Source organism: Chenopodium album, chromosome 1 (assembly GCF_948465745.1).
Source record: "Chenopodium album chromosome 1, dcCheAlbu1.1, whole genome shotgun sequence".
NCBI classification, from domain to species: Eukaryota; Viridiplantae; Streptophyta; class Magnoliopsida; order Caryophyllales; family Amaranthaceae; genus Chenopodium; species Chenopodium album.
Window position 1 is genome coordinate 59,006,084 of NC_137834.1, and position 17,628 is coordinate 59,023,711.

The window sequence follows — 17,628 nt, forward strand, 5'->3', positions numbered from 1 at the left end:
CACCCTGAATGGCCAGTACATCAAAGAAGGGGAAGACTTCCCATGCTATGAATTCCCTGAACCATTCGTCCATGATGGGATCCGTGAACCAGGATTCGAGATGTTCCTCGATTGTGACTTTGTTGATGAAGACGAAGAGCTCTTCACAACCGAGAAGCAAGCTAGCCCGAACTCTGATGATCTAGGAATCAACCTGCTTTTTGGAATGGAGAAGAATGAGTCTAAGCCGGTCCGTAATGATAACTCCGAGCTTGTTCAAGCTGTCATAGCAAACAAGGATTTTGACCCCTCCGAGTTAATCGTCCAAGCTGACAACATTTCAAGGGGATGGCGCAAGACATTGAGGATCACTACGCCGAGTGGAGAGAAGTTGGAAATAACCGCTGGCGAGGGTCCTATGTTTGATGAGTCTGAGTCGTCTAGGTCCGAGTCCGAGTCTGAGTTTAATTCTGTAGACGAGTCCTTAGAGTCTGAGGCCGATCCTCTTTCTGCTACAGAGTTCAACCCCGAGTCTCTTGTTGAGTCCTCTCTTTCTAGTCCAAATAATTCCGGTGAGGTCACAGCCGACCTTGCCCCCCTTGATGTATTAGCCAATGAATTCAATAAAATAAGTACCTTTGCTTATGATGCGTGTCATTCCCCTAGCCCTGATCAATATTGCTTTGCTAATGATAAAAATGACAAAGAAATAATAAAAGCAATGGAAGAACACGAAATAAAACAGCAGTTATCGAAGATACAGAAACAGTTAATATTTCCAATGATACGACTGTTAAAGAAGTAAAAAATGGATTAACACTAAGTCAAGATGAACGCAAAGAGCTAACTAACTTGCTTAGTGAATTTGTTGATGTATTTGCTTGGTCATACCAAGATATGCCAGGAATTGACAGGGATATAGCTCAGCATACGATACCACTCATTCCAGGTATGAAGCCTGTCAAACAAAAGTTGCGCCGTATGAAACCCGATGTGGCTCTCAAAATCAAGGAAGAAATCAGGAAGCAGTTGGTCGCAGGTTTCATCAGAGTATCCAAATATCCAGAATGGATAGCAAATGTGGTTCCAGTTCCAAAGAAGGATGGAAGGGTCAGAATGTGTGTTGATTACAGGGATCTCAATAAAGCAAGCCCAAAAGATGGGTTCCCTCTACCTCACATTGACATTCTGGTCGATAATACAACAAACCATGCACTCCTATCATTCATGGATGGTTACGCCAGATATAATCAGGTATTGATGGCCGAAGAAGACATGGAAAAAACCACATTCATCACGCAATGGGGTACATATTGCTATACGGTAATGCCATTCGGGTTGAAAAACGCGGGTGCCACCTACCAAAGAGCAGCTACAACATTGTTACATGACATGATGCACAAAGAGGTGGAGGTCTATGTCGATGATATGATCGTTAAGTCTAAAGATCGCCCAGGCCATATTATTGCACTTCGCAAGTTCTTTGAAAGACTCCGCAAGTACAACATGCGATTAAATCCAGCAAAATGTGCATTCGGAGTCACGTCAGGCAAATTACTTGGATACGTGATCAGTTCTCGAGGGATTGAAATAGATCCTACAAAAGTAAAGGCGATCATGGCCATGCCACCACCCTAAAATGAGAAGGAGATTCGAGGTTTCATTGGAAGGTTGCAGTATATAAGTAGGTTCATATCAAAGCTCACAGCGATATGTGAACCTATATTCAAGAAGCTCAAGAATAATGTCCCAGTCACATGGGATGAGGATTGCCAAAAAGCTTTCGACAAAATCAAAGAGTACTTGGCAAACCCACCCGTGCTAGCGCCAGCAATACCTGACTTTCCTCTTCGACTCTACCTTACGGTCACAAGAGAAACGCTGGGGGCAATGTTAGCGCAAGAGATCAAAAGCAAGGAGAATGCAATCTATTACTTGAGTAAGAAACTTCAAGGATATGAGACGCGATACACACCACTTGAGAAGTTGTGTCTCGCACTTGTATGGGCCACACAGAAACTAAGACATTACATGCTCACTCATACAGTGCATGTCGTGTCCAAGATGGATCCTCTCAAATACTTGTTCGAAAAAGCAACACTCAATGGCAGATTATCAAGGTGGATAGTCAATCTTGCTCAGTTTGACTTGAGATTTGTGCCACAAAAAGCCATCAAAGGTTCTGCGGTTTCTGACTTCTTAGCAGACTTTCCGCTAGAAGAAGCTGAAAAAGAAGAAGATGAGTACGATTTCCCTGACGAAGATTTACTCATAACTGAAGATGATAGTTGGACACTCTATTTCGATGGAGCTTCAAACCAAAAAGTATGTGGTGTAGGAGTCTTGCTTGTATCACCCAATGAAGAGCACATCCCAATTTCCATGAAGCTCGACTTTGATGTCACCAACAATGCTGCAGAATATGAAGCATGCATTTTGGGGTTAGAAACAGCTGTCGCCTTGGGAATTAAGAAACTCATAATCTATGGTGATTCTTCACTAATCATTAACCAAATCTCCAAGAGATGGAAAGTGAGAAGTGAAAGTCTCGCTACGTATCAAGCTCATTTAGAAACTCTCACGGAGCAACTAGATGAAGTGGAATATACGTATTTGCCAAGAGAAGAAAACCAATTCGCCGACGCACTAGCTAAATTAGCATCAATGGTGCGAATTCCAACTGAAACAATCAGAATGCCACTGACCATAGAAAGAAGATATGAGCCGGCTTATGTTCACGCACTCGACGATGAACAATAATCACAAGAAGAAGATGAAGAGCCATGGTATACAGATATCCTTAATTATGTGTGATGTGTCCGCTTTATATAGTATTTTACCCCCGTCCCTTGGTCATAATTAGTAGTGTTTTTGGCTCTTTAGAGCCACTTTTATTACTAATTGGGGTTTTCTAGTGTTTTCGTAGATTTGGTTGACTTTTGCAGGGATTTATGCTTTTGGAGTATTTTCCCGAGATATTTTGGAGCAATCACGAGCATTGGAGAAACACGACCAGATTTTATAGCCCAGGGCCGGTTAGAGCCATCGAACCGGTGATTAAGGGCTCGGTATAGGTGATACCGGGGCATTTGGACCGAGTATTCAAGACCCAAAGAGGAAACCTAGATTGGCCCGAAGAATTGGAGCCCAATCGTAGTCCAAATAGTGGCCCAAGAGAGCCGCCCGGCCAAAAAGGCTGGCGCCCGGAGGCGCGCCCGGTCAGGCGAGAGAAGCAAAGGCTGGCGCCCGAAGGCGTGCCCGATCGGGCGGTGCCTCGCTCGATCAGGCGCGTGTATTTCTTATGAGATGTTTAACGTAGTTTTAATTTGTTTTAGTTTAGGATTTTTGTACGGAGTATAAATACTCCTCCGTAATACGTTTTTAGGACTTCTTCTTCTTCTCCTTTTTACTATTTCTTTACTCTCTTAATTATTCTCTTAGAATTCTTTCTCTAAACCTTTGTTCTTAATCTACTCTTAATTCCAGATTTATTTTGGTAACGATTCCTCTTCTCTTAATCTTAGTTATTTATTCTATTCCTTTAATCATGTCTTATTTTATTGCTTTGATTTGTCTAGTTTTTAATATGTGTGAGTAGTTTTATTTCTAGGGTTTATGGGGATCTAATAATTAATATGAAGGGGTAAATTATTGTTGTTGATTATCAATGCTAGATTAATTTCCTATTGATTGATTTAATGCTCTGTGACTAGATTAGGCCTATCTTTTATGCATGAGTTTGACAATATTGATTCAAGATTCGAGAGATGAGAATTAATGTTTAGGTCTAGTTTCAATAGGCAGATTAATTTATAAATGGTTAAGTCGAGATTCGAGAGATGAGATTTAATACCGGTAGATTAATTATGTGATTGTAATACGTAGCGAAAGCCCTTTACAATCTGGTTAATTGATGCATTGATGATTGACTATTATTGATTATTGGTATTGCAGGATAATTTCTTATTGGATTGTTTTAATGTTTTACAATTGCGGCTTGTAAAAGTATAGCAATATTAAATTGATGAATCGAGCAGATGTTAATTTGATATTAAAGGCCATTTTCAATAAGAACTTAGATCTAGTAAATTGCGAGAGCCTGTTAGATCTATGTTAATTAATAAATTGCGAGAGCCTGTTAATCATGTTATTTATGCAATGTCAATGATTGATTACTCTGTTTTACCCTGGAGTATTATTTATTGGTGAACCTATGCCCTAGATCCTTTTATATATTATTTTCTCCCTATTCCTACTCTTTGTAGTTTAGTTTCTTATTCAACTATAAATATTGGTTACTTAAGTAATTTAGATTATAATAATTAATTAGGAGTAAAAAGACTTGTTTCCCTGTGGAGATCGACCCTACTTCCCTATCTACCTTAGTTAGTGATTTAGGTAATTATTTTTTATTAGGGGATACGACTTTACCCTGTCAAAATTTGGCGCCGTTGCCGGGGAGACGGTTTTATTTTTATTTCTGATTGTTTTTGTAGTCTAGATTATTTCTCTTTTGTCTCAGAGAGCGTTAGTTCTATGAGACAAATCTCATATTTGCTTCTAGTTTTTGTTTATGCCCAGGTGTTCCAGATCAGGTTATATCCCATTCGATCCTGAGATCGAACGTTCCTTCCATAGGCAGAAAAACTTCTACAAGCAAATCCTGGCGGATTCTGGTGATAACAACAATAATCACCGCGATCCTCCAACTGATCCTAGCGATTTAGAGGCATCATCAGACACAGAATCAGAGATGGCGGCTCCAAAGAAGCTTAGTGATTATTCACAACCAAAGCTTACGGATTTTCCACATCTCACCCCTACTCCGGCTCTTGATGGAGTTCAATTTGAGATCAAGCCCCAATTTATAACGATGATAGAGAGGAAACAATTCAGTGGAGCCAAGGGTGAAGACCCGAATCTTCACATTGCCGACTATTGTCAATATTGCAACACCATAAGGCAAGCCGGGGTCACTCAAGACCAAATAAGGGAGATTCTCTTTCCCTTTTCTTTAACTGGAAAAGCTAAATTGTGGTTTAATGGCTTAAATAGAACTACACTTGGTATAACTGACTAGGAAACTCTTGTTTTGAATTTCTATAACAAGTATTATCCTGCAGAGAGAACAGCAGTACTACGAAGTGCGATTCAGAACTTTGCCCAAGAAGCCGATGAGTCTTTATATGAGGCTTGGGAGAGGTTCAAGGACTTACAAAGAGAATGCCCTCACCACAATTTAGCACAATGGCAGTTAATCCAAGCCTTTTATAACGGCATTGGAAATTCTTCCAGAATAATTTTAGACTCTGCAGCTAGTGGGAGATTTATGAATCTTAATGTTGATGATGCAGGTCAGGTTATTGAAGATATGGCAATACACAATTCCCAATATGGGAATCCCAGAGGATTTGCTAACAAGGGGAAACATAGTGTCGACTCTGTATCCTTTTTGCAAGCTCAACTGACCTCTATTTGTCAAAAATTAGATAATCTGAGCACTGCTAATGTAGCTAATGTTTCTGCGATTAATAATAATTCTAATGAGGCTTTCTGTGAAAATTGTGGTATTGTAGGTCATTGGGAGAAGGATTGCAGGAGTTCCGTGGAGCAAGTTAATGCCTTCCAAGCTTATAGGCAGAATAACCCATACTCCAACACTTACAATCCTGGGTATCGGAATCATCCATACCTTTCCCACCGGAGCATTAATGTTCAAAATCCACCACCACAAGAACCACAGGTGCCACAGCAACAGCAGCAGAAGTATTATCACCCAAATGCTAGCCAGAAGACTCAACCACAACAACTCCCCTCATCTTTCGACCCTTCTTTGGGGGAAATTAGAGCAATGTTGGTCAATATGCAAAAGCACATGGAGAGCAGAGATACGACAATTGATCAAATTTTAGCGCATAATAAAATTGTAGATAATCAAATTGCGCAACTCTCCGCTACTCTACAAGCACGCCAACAGGGAGCCCTGCCGGCACAGCCGACTAGGCCTACGGATCAAGCATTTGCAATCACTCTAAGGAGTGGTTCAAACTATGAAGGGCCCTCTATGCCCAGAGTTGATGAACTTATTTTATTAAATAATGCTAATCTTGATTCCATTAAACCAAACAATGTAGTTGCTAGCCCTGCAGGGCTAGAGGATAATACTAACACATATAATTCTACATTGCAGGGTAAAACTCCAGAGAAGGTGGCTACTCCAGACAAAGAGAAGAATGCTCAAAAGCCTATTATCAAACTTCCTTTCCCCAATCGTCAATTGAAGACAAACTTGGATAAGCAGTTTGGTAAGTTCCTGGAGGTGGTTAAAGATTTGAAGGTAACAGTTCCCTTTACTGAATTGATCACACAAATCCCCTCATATGCAAAATTTATGAAAGAAATTTTGACGAGAAAAAGGTCTATTAGTGAGGTAGAGACAGTAGCTTTCACTACAGAGTGTAGTGCCGTACTTCAAAATAAGTCTCCGCCTAAGTTAAAAAATCCGGGTAGTTTTTCTATCCCTTGTCATATTGGTAATCTCTTAATTGATAATGCATTATGTGATTTGGGTGCTAGTGTTAGCGTCATGCCATTATCTGTGTGTTCTAAGTTGAATATGGGTAAATTAAAAGCTACCAATATAACTCTGCAAATGGCCGACCGTTCTTTCAAATACCCCCTAGGTGTTTTAGAGGATGTTCCCGTCAGAGTAGGTAAATTTTATATACCTGTGGATTTTGTTGTTCTTGATATGGTTGAGGATATGCAAACCCCAATTGTTTTGGGTAGACCATTCCTTAACACTGCAGGAGCAGTCATAGATGTTAGAAGTGGTAAGTTAACACTATCAGTAGGGGACGATAAAGTTGTTTTTAATCTGAATAATGCCCCCAAAAGCTCCATGACTGAGGAGAAATGTTTCAGTGTTAATGTGGTTGTAAATTATTCTAACAAGCCCCAAGCTCTTGAAAAAGATCCCTTGGAGGCGGTATCTTGTGTTGCATCCCTTTCAGGTGAGATAGACCAATGGCAGAAGGAAATCGATGTAATAGAAAGAGCACTCTACAATGTTGGTCTTGGTTTCGAGGATGAACAAGTGGAACCGATCGAGCAAGTTGTGCCAATCGAGCCTACGGTAAGTGTTCCACCAGATCGAGTTGCAAGTGTTGAACGCAATGACAATTTGAAGCAACATTCGATCGAAGAAGGGTTTTTAATGCGTAGCATTGAAGATCCCCCTTCCCGAGTCAAGGAGGATCCACCAGATAAGGCAACTTGGCGTCCCACAGGTTATGTCAGGAAGCCGCATCGCAGCCTAAACATCGCTAGACCGGGTGAGAAACCACCCGATCAAGCGCTAGGCCAAGGGTCCTAGGAATTGTACTTGGTAAGAAGGTCGTGCGGGACCTAGATAAACCAGCGCTTTGCGGGAGGCAACCCGTATTTTTAATGCTTTTTTGACTAGTTTCTCTTTTCTTTTTCTTATGAGAGGAGAGACGAGGGAATTTAATGAGTTTTATGAGTGTTTGTACAGATTTGAAGGAAAAGAGTTAGACAACTTCTTGAGAACAGAATAAAATTAGCATTCCCCGATTTAGTCTCGGGCCCGACCGGGCGAAGCTCGCCCGATCGGGCGCGAGAGCAGGGCTTCAAAAATAAGAAATTTCGCCCGACCGGGCGAGAGGCGCCCGACTGGGCGCGAATTTTGACGTTTACGGACTATTTTGTCCGCCCGATCGGGCGAGCTTCGCCCGACCGGGCGCGAGAAGTGAAGAAATTTAGGGTAAAAAATCGCCCGATCGGGCGACTGGCGCCCGACCGGGCGCGAGAGAAAGGGGGAATCAGGTAGTCAGATTGCCCGACCGGGCGACTGGCGCCCGACCGGGCGACTGGCGCCCGACCGGGCGACTGGCGCCCGACCGGGCGCGAACGACTACGGAATTTTGCAAAGTCAAATCGCCCGACCGGGCGACTGGCGCCCGACCGGGCGCGAGAAACAACCTGATATTAGATCAGATCGCCCGATCAGGCGAGCCACCGCCCGACCGGGCGCGAGCTAAGTTCCGCGGCTTTTTCTTCGTCTTTTCTTCTTCTTTCTTCATTTCTTCTTTCTTTCATTACTTTCTCTCTCTAAAACTCAAATTTTCTCTGACTTCTCTCTAAGATTTCTCCTCCATTACCAATCCAAATTCAAAACTTTTTATATATTTGTAATCCTCTCTTCATCCTCTTCACTCTCATACAAATTTTTTTTTTCAGTTTTAATTCAAAATATTTTCGACCCATTTCTCTACATGGCTTCAAAGAGGGCAAGATCAATTTTTGGTAGGAGCTCCAGCTCGAGTGAGGAGTACGACCCAGACTTACAGCTCCCGTATTGGCCGACGATCCGGATCGTGAGCCGGGAACAGAAAGAACGATTGGAGCATTTGGTCGGTCGTGAGGTAATCCCTTCTCGGTGGTTGCACCGCCCTACCTTGGAATCATATGGTTTGTTTGATTATGTTAAACGATTTTTGAATGATATTGGCATGAGAAAATTCGTTGACATGCATTATCCTACATACCGAGAACTCACATGTGAATTTTGTCCACTTTTCATGTTGTTAGTAGTAGGAATGGGCCTAATTTATTTTTCAGGTTAAATAATAGAAATATTAGTTTAACTTTTGTTGAATTCTGTAAAATTTTTTAATTAAATTCTGAATTATCTCACCAGTGGCATGAAGATTATAAAATGGGTGATTTATATTTTTCTTTGACTAGTTTACCTGCCCCCGACCCCAACATGCTAGTACCAAACCCATTCACCACCCTGTCCCGAAAACCTGGCAAAGATTTGCGGGATTGTGTTTTTTGGGTAGGGCCGAGCCTCATAACGCTCAAACCAACGAACTAGCTATAATAGGTCACTATGTATACGGGTTCGGGAAATTGAACATAGGCAGGTTTATAGTTCACCACCTGAGTCGGCATGCCACAGCCAACACCACTTCCAAGTCCCCTATCCGTTTAGGTGGCCTTATCACTCGATTAGCGGTGAAAAAGGCCGTATTTGTAGTAGACGGACCCCACCAGCTGACTAACTGTGGACCAGATACCTACATGACTGCTAGGTATTTTGAGGATGTGGGGTGGGTTAGGCCGGATAGCGAGCAGACACCCTTTTGGTGTATTCGGACTGGGAACGAGCAACCTTTGCCTATTTTTCCCCTTCCTAGTCCAGATTTGAACGCCTTTCCCCCAGGGCAACTTTCTTACACTTATGATGCTTTAGTTGCCAACGCTAGGGGACAGGCACCACCACCACCAGTTCCACCACCTCAGCCCCAGCCCGAGGTGGCTTTCTCTCCACCTCGTATGTCCCATTCCGTCCCTCATGTTGACTCTGACCCAATTTGGGATTTTCAGAGTATAGGTCAGGCCCTAGGACGTATTGAGCATGCACAGACTGACCTTAGGAGGATGGTGGGCTCTATTGACCACAGATTAGGGTACCTAGAGAGGAACCAGGGTAGAGCTCTCTACCATATGTACGATGATTATGCTCGTCGGGGCAACATTCCCGACGACGCTATCCACCCTGACTGGTTTCAGCCTCCACCCCAGGGATACGGTAGGGATCCCACTGCCCGTGGTATTTACTCTGACTATTCTTCCTTTTTCGGGTACGGGCAGGACATACCTTTCGGGGGACCGGCGGGGGGGAGTTTTCACGCTGACTATTTTGGTGGTAGCTCTTCTGGAGCAGGTGGTGCAGGTGGTAGTGGAGGTGCGGGTTTCGGCTCGATGGACGAGGATGATGAGGACTAGCTATGCTGGGCTAGTTTCCGAGCCAATGAGGACATTGTCTGATTCTAGCTTGGGGGAGATTTTGGTTTGGTATTTTTCTTTTTCTCTTTTCTTTTATTTTTGGTGTGTTTTCTTAGGTTAGATTTTTCGCTTTCTAGGTTAGTTTTATTGCTTTCTTTATATATAAAAATACAAAAAAATTGAAAACTTAAAAAAATTCAAAAATACGTTCCAATGAATTATAAATTATGCTTCCCTGTGCCCCTTACTTTAGAAATTTATTTTGATCCTTGGTACTTGATGATGGGCATTGTGGATTAGTTGATCATGATATGATGTTTGATTGCTTGAAACCTTTACATGCGTCAATTTTGTCCAACTACTTGTGAATATAGTGCTTGACTAGTTAATTTGGTAAGGAATGTGTGATAGTTCCATAATTCCTGGTATGTCAATGAATTTGAGTATTGGTTTGCAACTATAAGTAATGTTTATATGATTCATTATTATGCACATTGTGGAGGACGAAGACATTTGTTCTTTTAGGTAGCCTCCAGACATTGTAGATACATTTGTTCTCTTCTTGCTACCCATGTTGTTGCCTTGACCTTTTGTTGTTTATTAGCCGCATTACACGCTTTTTTTGCCCCATTGGTTACTAGTCCCAAGCTTGTCTTGGGGGAGCTATTAGTGAGTGAGGTGAGGGAGTTTGTAGTGTGCTTATTATTTGCACAACTTGGGTGGGACTTCGAGAAGTTGTTTTGTTGTTATTCATGTTTATTTTTGATGAGTTTGAGAGTTATATTTTCTTGAAAAAAAAATAAACCATGATGTTATGAAAAAAAATAAGTGAACTTCAAGAGAAAAAAAATGTTCAAATGTTCTAGTTGGAGGGTGATCAAAAGAAAAATAATTTTGAACCTCAATGAAATATTCAAGTTTGGAAAATAAAGTTTGTTTGTAAGTGTTGGGATTATTTATTATGATTGGAGTATATTTGGTTGATGTTAGAGTTGGTTATGTAGGAGATGTTGATCATTATTTATTTTGATCATGGGCTTTATTAGGATTTGCTCCCTTAAGCATAGCTTTACTCTCACTTGTTCCCAAATGATTCCTACCCTTTACCCTAGCCTTACATTACAAGCTTTAAAGACCTTCCGACCTTTGTGCATAGAATTGTATGAATGTGAAAGTGTTGTTTATCAATGCAAGTTATGATTTGGCATATTTCGAGTCAACTAGTAGGATTGAGCGTTCATTGTTTTATACACACGAGAGTGTGAGTTGGGAGGGCATTGTTCACATTAAAGGGGTGGTTGGAGAGCGATCGAGTATATATTTTACTCGCCACATAAATGAGAGTCGAGTGTGTGAGCACTAGTCTTGAATTCTATATGCTCTTGTGGTTTGCTCTGTTTGACAATTGTTAGGGAAGAAAGGTAATTGGATGGACTTGATTGATTGACTCTGAAGCATGTTTATTTGATTTACCCTGAATCGTTTGTGCTTAATTTTACTTTCGGGGTGAAGCATATTTATTGATTCGTTGATGAGATCTTTGCTTAGGGACAAGCAAAGGTTTGGCTTGGGGGAGTTTGATGTGTCCGTTTTATATAGTATTTTACCCCCGTCCCTTGGTCATAATTAGTAGTGTTTTTGGCTCTTTAGAGCCACTTTTATTACTAATTGGGGTTTTCTAGTGTTTTCGTAGATTTGGTTGACTTTTGCAGGGATTTATACTTTTGGAGTATTTTCCCGAGATATTTTGGAGCAATCACGAGCATTGGAGAAACAAGACCAGATTTTATAGCCCAGGGCCGGTTAGAGCCATCGAACCGGTGATTAAGGGCTCGGTATAGGTGATACCGGGGCATTTGGACCGAGTATTCAAGACCCAAAGAGGAAACCCAGATTGGCCCGAAGAATTGGAGCCCAATCGTAGTCCAAATAGTGGCACAAGAGAGCCGCCCGGCCAAAAAGGCTGGCGCCCGGAGGCGCGCCCGGCCGGGCGAGAGAAGCAAAGGCTGGCGCCTGAAGGCGCGCCCGATCGGGCGGTGCCTCGCCTGATCGGGCGCGTGTATTTCTTAGGAGATGTTTAACGTAGTTTTAATTTGTTTTAGTTTAGGATTTTTGTACGGAGTATAAATACTCCTCCGTAATACGTTTTTAGGACTTCTTCTTCTTCTCCTTTTTACTCTTTCTTTACTCTCTTAATTATTCTCTTAGAATTCTCTCTCTAAACCTTTGTTCTTATTCTACTCTTAATTCCAGATTTATTTTGGTAACGATTCCTCTTCTCTTAATCTTAGTTATTTATTCTATTCCTTTAATCATGTCTTATTTTATTGCTTTGATTTGTCTAGTTTTTAATATGTGTGAGTAGTTTTATTTCTAGGGTTTATGGGGATCTAATAATTAATATGAAGGGGTAAATTATTGTTGTTGATTATCAATGCTAGATTAATTTGCTATTGATTGATTTAATGCTCTGTGACTAGATTAGGCCTATCTTTTATGCATGAGTTTGACAATATTGATTCAAGATTCGAGAGATGAGAATTAATGTTTAGGTCTAGTTTCAATAGGCAGATTAATTTATAAATGGTTAAGTCGAGATTCGAGAGATGAGATTTAATACCGGTAGATTAATTATGTGATTGTAATACGTAGCGAAAGCCCTTTACAATCTGGTTAATTGATGCATTGATGATTGACTATTATTGATTATTGGTATTGCATGATAATTTCTTATTGGATTGTTTTAATGTTTTACAATTGCGGCTTGTAAAAGTATAGCAATATTAAATTGATGAATCGAGCAGATGTTAATTTGATATTAAAGGCCATTTTCAATAAGAACTTAGATCTAGTAAATTGCGAGAGCCTGTTAGATCTATGTTGATTAATAAATTGCGAGAGCCTGTTAATCATGTTATTTATACAATGTCAATGATTGATTACTCTATTTTACCCTGGAGTATTATTTATTGGTGAACCTATGCCCTAGATCCTTTTATATATTATTTTCTCCCTATTCCTACTCTTTGTAGTTTAGTTTCTTATTCAACTATAAATATTGGTTACTTAAGTAATTTAGATTATAATAATTAATTAGGAGTAAAAAGACTTGTTTCCCTGTGGAGATCGACCCTACTTCCCTATCTACCTTAGTTAGTGATTTAGGTAATTATTTTTGATTAGGGGATACGACTTTACCCTGTCAATGTGACAAGAGGAGAATACCCTCCTAATACTGATAAAAGGGCACGCCGTGCTTTGAGGCTCCTGGCCTCACAGTATGTGCTCATCAGGGGAGAACTCCACAAGAGAACTGCAATGGGAAGAAATCTCTTATGCATAGTCAAGAAAGAAGCACATAAAACCATGGAAAACCTTCATGCCGGTATATGTGGAACACACATGAATGCAAAGATGTTAGTCCAAAAGATTCAACGACAAGGTTACTATTGGACTACTATGGAGAGAGATTGTCACGAATACGTCAAGAAATGTATGAAGTGTCAAGTCTACGCAAATTTACATCATGTTCCACCTTCGCTTCTCTACACATATACTTCTCCATGGCCTTTCTCCACTTGGGGCATCGACATCATTGGAAAAATAACATCACCAAGACAAGGGGGGCATGAATTCATTCTCGTAGCAATCGACTATTTCACCAAATGGGTCGAAGCTGCCTCATATGCTAAGCTGACGGCGAAACATGTAGCTCAATTCATTGAGAAAAATATCATATGCCGCTATGGGGTACCACATGAGATGATCAGTGATAATGGAACACATTTCCAAGCCGAATGCGCGGAATTATTACAGAAATATCATATCAAGCATCACAGATCATCACCTTACAGACCACAAACAAATGGTGCGGTCGAATCGGCCAACAAAAATGTGAAAACTATCATCGAAAAGATGACAGAAAATTACAAGGATTGGCTAAGTAAGCTACATTTCTCCCTTTGGGGATATAGAACCTCTGTCCGTACATCAACCGGGGCTACTCCTTTCTCTCTGGTTTATGGAGTTGAAGCTGTACAACCAATAGAACTCGAAATCCCTTCTCTTCGAATCGCGTTGGAAAGCCAACTAGATGAAGTCGACTGGATTAGAGCAAGATTTGATGAACTAGTCTTACTTGATGAAAAACGCTTGGCATCATGTCCAAACCTACCAACAGCGTATGGCACGACATTTTAATAAAAAAGTCAAGACTAGGAACATCAAAGAGGGTGACCTGGTGCTTAAGGCACTTCGTAAAAATGTGTTAGATCCAAGAGGAAAATTCAGACCGAATTGGTCAGGCCCGTACATTGTTAAAGCCATCCTGTCTGGCAGAGCGGCACAATTGGTAGACATGGACGGTAATGGCTTCCACAACTTAACCAACTTGGATCAACTCAAGAAATTCTATGCCTAGTCGTATGGGTTCATGACCCGATAGAGCTACGTTTGGCCTGATTCCTTTTTAGGTTACGTAGGCAACCCCTCAAGGGGGCCCGACCACTTTAAAAAATAAAAATCCTCCCTCTGTCGATCAAATATGCGCGTCAGTTCAGCACTGCGTCACGACAAAAAAAAAGGGTTTTTGCCACGACACGGGACATTCCACCGTGTCACGGTACAGTCAACCGTGGCGCGGTGGACCTGAGTGCAACAAAAAAAAAAAGAAGGAATTGCCGTGACGCGGGAATTTGTAACGTGTCACGGGATTTTTCACCGTGACACGGTGGAATTTCAGGTTTTCCGTTTTTGTGCAGCTGCGAATTCATTGTTTGTTCGAGGTTTTTTTTATTTTCGTTCTTCCATTGCGTCCGACTCCTTGACTCGGATAAATAAATAATAAATAAAAGTCATTTTAATTTTTTATTTTTAAGGCTGAAATAAATATGCTATTATTATTGAAATAAATGCGACTACAATTATTGGCATCATATGCCTTATTTTAAATAAAAATTATAAATCATAAAAAGCAAAGCACTATTGATCTAATCTCTCTTCACTTTAGGAACATCCTTCTCTTGGTCAATTAGGTCGGCCTTCACCATTAATGTGTCTTTCGTAGCCCGAACCGTCACACCCCTAGTCGAACTTTCACCCCTGGCCTTTCACCTTTCTTGAAATTTTTCGGTTGTTTCTCCCTATAGACCATCTTTTCTTTACCCTTCCCTTTCACATAATTCTTCTTTCTCGGCATTATAGGAGTCTTAAACTCAATCCCTTGTGTTCTCGGACCTAGACGATCTTTAGGAGGGGCTTTCTTATTTCCAAGACGACTCTTCACATCAGACTCGCGTGATCCGAATCGTTCCCTCCTACTTCTAGGGTTCAACCATGCCTTGTATGCACTAGATAAAGGAGGAGGAGCTTGGTCACTTGCAGAAACGGTCCACAAAGGTCTTCCAATCCAATAAGTCTCGTACTTGTGAACGTTACTTTCATGCAACGATACTTCACGAGGACTATCGTTATAGCGTGGAACTACTTGTTCAAGTCCATACTGCCGCATCAGTCGAGAAGGACAATAAAAGGTCAGTTTTGAGATACTAGGAACACGTCAATATGGAGTATCATTCGTTCCAACCATCCTAGTAAGCCTCCACCAAGGCACCACCCAACGAATGGAAAATTCCCTCTTCGCAAAGAAATTTTTCCAATCTTCATACGACATGTTCGCAGAGTAATTCTTTTTCCTGCGGACTAGGTCGTTAGGGCCATATTTTTCAACATCGTCGGGGGCTTCAAATAGTTCTAATTGCTCCATCAACCAAATCTGAAAAAAAGGGGTACAGATTCCCGTGACACGGCAGATCTCACCGGTCACGGCAGACACCCACCGTGACACGGTGCCTGTTTTGTGTCACGGGGGCTACTCGGAGCGTATTTTTACCTGCAGCAGTACCAGAGAGCCCTTCTTGATGGCTTTCCGGTCAGCTTTCGCTTCGTCAAGGCCACGAAATGTTTCTCCAAGGCACGTCGGCATAGGAGATCTTCTAGATTCGACATGTTCAAGCACAGACGCTAGACAAGCATGTCCTACCCTACCGTTTGCAAATAAAATCTTGTTAAACATGCAAAAAATATATGCCCTTCTACGATATACATGATAAGACTCAGAGATAGGGCGATTAAAATATAAATTTGCAAGTTTTTCTAAGTCTACCTCATTACCACACACAATTCTATTTAAATCTGGATCTGTTAGATTCAGATGACGTTCAAAATCTTGGTAGTAATATTCACGTAGGGTAGGCATGGCAATAAGATTTCTAGCAGGAAACCCAAAGATTGCACCGAATTCCTCCGGCAGGGGACAAATTTCATCATAATCAATTTTAAAACAGTGTGTTTCTGGACTCCAATAATCTAATGCTGCCCTAAGAAAATCATGTTCAATAGCTACATGTCTCAGGGCTAGCAAACCCTTGACATGAAATAATTCTAACTCTCTTTTGTCAGCATTGGTCAAAGAATAAGACCAGTCGCGCAATGTATTATCAAAATTCCGAGACATGATTATTGAAATATGAAATTCTAAATTATTTTGTGTTTCGTAATTATGCATATCATGAATATACTGGTCCTATTTTATAGCAAAAGCGCTCGAAACTGCTCAGAAATTATATTTTCATACGCGTAAAACACACCGCTGCGGAATTCGCGTACCGTGACATGGGAAATCCCACCGTGTCACGGGAACTTTTGCCGCGACACGGTAATTTTTGCCGCGACACGGTGTACAGTGCCGTGTCACGGCACATCACGCGTTTTCTTTTTTCATCTTTTCCCGTATCTATCCGGATTTTTTTTAGTATTTTATCTTCACCGTTTATTTTTCAGTTTTCTGAGAGTTTTATTTCTAATAAAATTCTCAACTTTTTTATTTTTATTATTATTATTTTTATTTTTTTATTTTTCTCTTTCTCATTTTATTTACTTATTCTATTTATTTGTCTTTTTATTTCTTTTTCTTTTGGGGAAGGTCGGTACCCTCCATTACTCCACTTACGTTTTTTGTCGCGTCATTAATAAATACATGATCACACACAATAAGTCTCAAGCACACACTAACACACAATAATAAATACATAAACTGTGAATAATGTACAAAAGAGTCATAATAAATAAACATGTCAAGTGTCATCATAGTATGTACAAATAAAAACCCTCGGTCAGAAGTCTCTAGAGCCAGAATCAGTATCATCTCCACCATGTGAATATGGGAACGGTGAGCCAAAGAGTCCCTCCATCATCCGAGTACGGGAAGTAGTGTCCCTACTAGTCCCTGTGACCCCAGCAGTGGTCAAACTCAAGGCAGGACCCGTCCAACCGGCAAACGGTGTAGACTGACTCAAAGACGCGGGAATCGTCGGTGAAGGCATCGTCCCATTCATCGGAACTGAGAACAAGCCCGACACCGGTGGAGGAATCCCAGACAATGGAGCTGAAAATGAACCAGGATCCAAGGGAGTCAAAACAGACCCAAGCTCAGGCTGTGGAGGCTGTGAAAACGACTGTCGCTGCCCCTGACTCTGGCCCGGAAAACGCTGGGAAGACTGAGGCTGCTGCCACTGAGCCTCCTGAAACGGCTGAGTAATTTGAGGCTCTCGCTGAGAATGAGAACGCTGGTGAATCTCAGGAGATCGACTACCACGACCAAGCTCCTCCTCGTCCGAGCCTTTATGCCTCGAGCGTGAGCGGGACCTCCGTTGCTCCTGAAAGATACAAAATCAAAAGGTGTCAACAATGCAAAATAAAACAAATGGTAGAAGTAAGAAAAATGAATGATACCTCAAGAACGTCGCTAGAGCTCCGACAACTCGCACCACGCCGAAG

The 17,628-nt window shown here is 41.3% G+C and overlaps 1 non-coding gene and 1 pseudogene across 1 annotated transcript; both read right to left on the reverse strand.

Moving 5' to 3' along the window:
* The window catches only part of LOC145633404 (uncharacterized), a 38,094-nt pseudogene that overhangs the window by 11,517 nt on the left and 8,949 nt on the right, over positions 1-17,628 (reverse strand).
* Positions 5,114-5,220, reverse strand: LOC145565077 (small nucleolar RNA R71). The gene has a single exon (XR_014094961.1). It is a non-coding gene; the product is annotated as a small nucleolar RNA R71 (small nucleolar RNA).